The 5,319-nt window shown below is 40.1% G+C and overlaps 1 long non-coding RNA gene across 1 annotated transcript; it reads right to left on the bottom strand.

The window, feature by feature from the left end:
* Positions 1-1,968: 1,968 nt before the first annotated feature.
* LOC132350943 (uncharacterized) lies at positions 1,969-4,851 on the bottom strand. The gene is made up of 3 exons (XR_009498058.1): positions 4,759-4,851; positions 3,358-3,503; positions 1,969-2,454 (listed from the first exon to the last, which is right to left on the bottom strand). It is a non-coding gene; the product is annotated as an uncharacterized LOC132350943 (long non-coding RNA).
* Between the last annotated feature and the right edge of the window lie 468 nt (positions 4,852-5,319).

Here is a 5,319-nt window from a genome sequence, read left to right as displayed (position 1 = left end):
CTGATCTTTCACCCTGTGTACATCTTTTTTGCAGTTTCTTTAAAATATAAACCATGGATGGGTAAATGATACTCATGAAGTCATGCAGGTAGATGAATCCGGAGTGGGGAAAAGAAATTGCCCAAACACCCCTCCTCAGTTTTGCGTGTACTGGATTTCAAGGTGTATGAAGATCATTTCTTTCTAAGGAGATCTGTCATCTTAAACCATGGGGATAATGGGGTAAGGGTTTAGAACACACATCCATGAAATCAAGTAGTCTACAAGAGTTCAGCTGGAACTGTAAATTGACTAAGGAAAAGGGGCAGAGGTGATGTTTGCTTGTCAGCGAAGCAAAGGTTTAGGACCAATGATAGCGGACCAGGAAGTGAGGTAAGGAATTTTATTAATTAATTTATTTATTTATTTATTTATTTATTATTGATTTTTTTAATTGAAGTATAATTGATTTACAAAGCTGTGTTAATTTCTGCTGTACAGCAAAGTGATTTATTTATACATATGTTTGTGTGTGTATACACACACACACACACACACACACACATTCAATATCCTATGATAAATCACGAGGGAAAAGAATATTAAAAAAGCTGCAGAGTCATGTACCACAGTGTTCATTGCAGCTTTTTTTATATTCTTTTCCCTCGTGGTTTATCATAGGATATTGAATATAGTTCTCTGTGAGAAGTCGGGAATTTTATAACCATAGAAATGAGAAAGGGTTATGGAATACATCACAGCACAGTTCTCTAGAAGAAACAGTGTGGTTTGATATACCAGTTCTCTCGTGTAGGCTGTGTTAAGTGGCGTGGAGAATCTGCTACATTTAATGGACACATCAGCTGAGTCAAGGGCTCCTGTTTCTGTGATTTTCTCTACTGTCCTATTTCTTTTTTTTAAAGTTGGGGTATTTCTTCCCACCTCTTTTTTTTTTTTTAATTAATTAATTTACTTATTTATTTTTGGCTGTGTTGGGTCTTCGTCTCTGTGCGAGAGCTTTCTCTAGCTGCGGCAAGTGGGGGCCACTCTTCATCGCGGTGCGCGGGCCTCTATTGTGGCCTCTCTTGTTGTGGAGCACAGGCTCCAGACGCGCAGGCTCAGTAGTTGTGGCTCACGGGCCTAGTTGCTCCGTGGCATGTGGGATCTTCCCAGACCAGGGCTCGAACCCGTGTCCCCTGCATTAGCAGGCAGATTCTCAACCACTGCGCCACCAGGGAAGCCCTGTCCTATTTCTTATATACACAGGACACTGCTTCTAAAATAGCAAATTCAGAAACCCTTTAAGAAATTAAGGCTGCTGGAATGAATTGGATGACATAGAAATAATTTTTTGAAGATAATAAATGAGGACAGTTGGGGGTGTTAGCAATGAGGTCAGTGCAGCTGGCACCAGCCACACCAAATGGAGAGAAAACAGATCACATTTTACCAGTCAAGAGCACAAAATATCATTCATTCAGTATGAGACTAAATCCTGATTGGTCCTAACCCACGGTAAGACGTGGCGCATACGTGAATGGTGTGGTCTCTTCTCCACTGAGATGTGTCTCTGCCATGGAACAAAACTACATTATAAAGCAAGGACCATGCTCAGCATGAGCACATGGAATATTGGGATTTAAGGCCTCTGAATGCCTTCTTCAGATTTCTGCCAACACTGATTGAATGATTACACTAAGATCGTTAAGCGAGAGGCAGATAGGCATAGAACATTGAAAGCAGAAGGCTGAATTTCAAGGTCTTGGCTCTACCATTCAGGGCTACGTAGTTAAGTGAGAGTTTCTTCCCATGACAAATAAGCCACCCCAAATAGCAACTATTGGGGTGTGTCCAAGATTTAACGAGATGGTGAGTACCGCAGAACTTCATAAACTTTTTACAAGTATTTAATCTCATTTATTCAAAAGTGAACAATCTGTCCCTGGGATTTGCAAGGTGCAGAGACTATTTAGAGGGAAAATTTGCTTTAAGTAATCGGATTGATGCTCAAATGGGACACAGTGTACTGTCTTCCTTGGCCATCCACCCGAGGGAATAACTTGGAGCAGTCAAGGCACCAGCTCCCAGTATGAGGCCCATCAGAAAACAGCCAGGGCCTGACTCTTGCCCCGTGTGAGGATTCTTTCACTAGTGTTCCCGTTATAGCTCCTCTGGGTCAAGGGGCTGAGAGCAGGCAGCGGGAAGTCATGATTTTTGCGATGCTCCAGGATCTCCCAGAGTCTGGCTGTGGAGAAACCATCCATCCTCATGATTTACTGTCTTGTGTGAAGGAGGCAATTTAACTTATTTAGGGGGAAAAAAAATCCCTAATGTCAAAATAATGAGGCTTTCTCTCTTCCCATTTCTGAGCAGCCGGATGTGGTAAAATGTACTCCCTGGAGGCAGAATGGCTGGTTTCCTGGCTGATTCCACCACTGGTTCCTCTCGTGAACTTTATTAAGTCACTAGGCGTCTCTGTTTTCAAAAATACAAAATATTGTGAAAAATTTTCCTGATATTGGTAATATTTGGGGCGGGAATCCACCATTCTCCACTTTTCCACTTACGAGACCTGATTTGATACCATCTTCTCAAAAGTTTTATTAAATGAGAATCACAAGAGTTAACTTTACAGAAAGAAAGAATTCTTGCCTTGGGATAACGTGATGGAAATGAAAGAACATGAACTTTAGAAACAGAGAAACCAGGGTTTAAATCCAGCTCCTTGCTGGATTATTTACATGCTAGGTTATCTTGAAAGTTAATTCATTAAGCTCTATGTTTCTCTGTTTCCGAGAAAATAAGGTTATCAGTTTCATTATCTTTATGTTGGGCATCTCTCTCTTTACAATGCTACAGTCACCTGAAAAAGAGGGTTCAGTTCAGCATTAACTGCGTAAAAACACAAATCTCTTGATTCAGTTTCATAGTGTGTTCTCGGGATTTTTTTTTTGAAATGAACAAAACATAAGAAATGTGTGGTACATATGGATTTTTAAGGAAAAGTTACAACATTTATGTATTTATGTGAAGATGGGCGCTTTTTCCTTGTGAAGTCTAAATTCTCTTTGGATTTAAACAAATACCAAATGAGTTAAGTGTACATGTGAGCAAGTTTCCAATGGGACAGGTAAAAAGGAGAATAGCAATGGAGATCTGCTTTGTTTTGTTTTATCTTCTGAGCAATGTGAACTTGGGCCAAACATATAGTGATGTTGGGCCTCAATTCCCTTCCTCATAAATTGATTTCCAAGATGTCATTTCCAAATCTTTGTCTTGGATGATAAATTTACCTCTTCGAGAGGGTACAGATTGGATGCTAAACCCCATCTGGCAGCATTGGTGCAGCCCCACTTCTTTTCTCACTGAAATACACACCTGCTAGTGGTCACCTCCTCAGGCCTCTGCCAAATGGATCACTGAAGGTGCATTATGCTCTTCCCACTGGTGGCCTCCTCCTCAAGAGGGTACTTACTTGTGGTTTTGTCTTAGTTGAAAACAATCATTTGGAAACTTGTGCAATCCTAGTGAGTAGGAGCAGTGAACAACAAAAACAACAACAAACTTGTCTGTCACTTGGAACATCAGACTAACACTAACCTATAGCATGAGCAATTCTCTAGAGTACTGGCTCAAAAATGGCAAGAGCTATTAAAGGGATTTTTTAAGGCACAGACAGTTTTATCTTTTGACAGTACTTGTTGTGGTGGAAAATGGGTCACTTTCCTCTAAGAGAGCAGCGTTGAGGGTATGGGTGTTGCAGTGAGAAGAGAAATCTGTACTGTTCCAGGCAAAGTTGAAGTTCACCATTGTGACGGATCATGGTAACCATGTGTTCTACTACCAGCTTGCTTCCTCACGCCACCATGTGGAAAGAACCCTTCTCGGGCGGGAGAGGACAGGCCACCACGCAAAGAGGTGTTTATAGCCAAGAAACAAAGATGGGTGTGTAGCTAAATAAATAGACGAAAAGACAGCAAGAGAGAGCCAGTCCTGGTGTCATCATTTGAGGACTTTTATCACACTGGGCCTGAACTCTGAAGAAAAAGCTAGCTAGAATTGGATTTCTGTCTCTTCAGACAAATAAACAAAAAAGAGTCCTAAAACAACCACACATTATAGTGACCCATTTCTTAGAGTAGAAGTCAACATGTAAATATATTCATCCCTTTTACTGACCAAGATAGTCTTAAAGATCCCATTAGCTTGAGTCAATTCTAGACAGCTTTCTTCTGGACCATAGGCCCTGACCTCCCTTTTCTTAGAGCATTTATTTTAGAAAACTTGTAATCGTAAAGGCTTTCTGTGCCCCTTTGAGAAGTAAATATTTTATAACCCAGAAATGTGTTTTTCTAGGACCTGGGAGCTCTCTCTTTGAAATGTAATTATCCAGGAAGATAGCAACCCGATCTCCCAGTGACTGTGAGGAGGTAGGAACCTAACTTGGATATGCATCAATTAGCGAACACAACCGGCCTAAACACATTGACCAGACTCCCTGCTAATGTCCTCCAGGACTTTTCCACTAGCTTAACCCAGCCCTTAAAAACCCTCCTGCTTTTTGTTTCAGTGGAGATAATTTCAATCTCCCTTCCCTCTGGCAATACTCTCAAATAAAATGCTTCTCGACTGTCTGACTGGTGGGGTACAGGTTTTCTTTTGCAATACTCCATGACCTTTGTAGTCCAAAGAGACAACAGTGTGAAGAGTCCAAAGACTTGGATTTCTGCCTAATTGCTTAGAATCTGTCATGAAACAATTCAGTTAAATTCAACATACCTCTTATTTCCTCATCCATAAATTGAGAGCCTCAAAGATACTTGAAGAGTTTACACAGGGTGAAGGATGTAGAGAGCAATGTAATTCTTAAGTAAGCACATCTTTAAAAAAGAGAAAAAAAGGAGGATTTGCAGATATAACTATAAACTAAAAATGATTCTACATCTCAAATTTTAAATAAACACATGAACAAATTTTAAATAAACAAATGATGAGGTAATTAACCAGAATATACAACAGACTACTGTAAGTCAATACAACTTAAAAAAAAAAAAAAAGTAGTGATAAAGGATGTGTGCAGTCAGTTTATGGAAACAGAAATGAGCAATGAACATGTGAAAAATTCTTAGCTTCATTAGGAAGCAGGGTAATTGTAGTAAAAACGGCAGCCCTTGTGTACAATGGCCTGGCACCCTATGTATGTTTAACTTAATGCTGACTTTAGAACTTGGCATAAAGAACTTCCCCTTCTACCCACTCACCCTCCAGCGTCACTTCAAAGATCTTGAGATCAATGCCAAAATATTGATACATGGATGATAACCATTATTGTTATAACAA

This window comes from Balaenoptera ricei, chromosome 16 (assembly GCF_028023285.1).
Source record: "Balaenoptera ricei isolate mBalRic1 chromosome 16, mBalRic1.hap2, whole genome shotgun sequence".
In the NCBI taxonomy this organism is placed as follows: domain Eukaryota; kingdom Metazoa; phylum Chordata; class Mammalia; order Artiodactyla; family Balaenopteridae; genus Balaenoptera; species Balaenoptera ricei.
The sequence above is the reverse complement of the archived record's forward strand: the minus strand, read 5'-3'. Positions and strand labels throughout refer to the sequence as shown.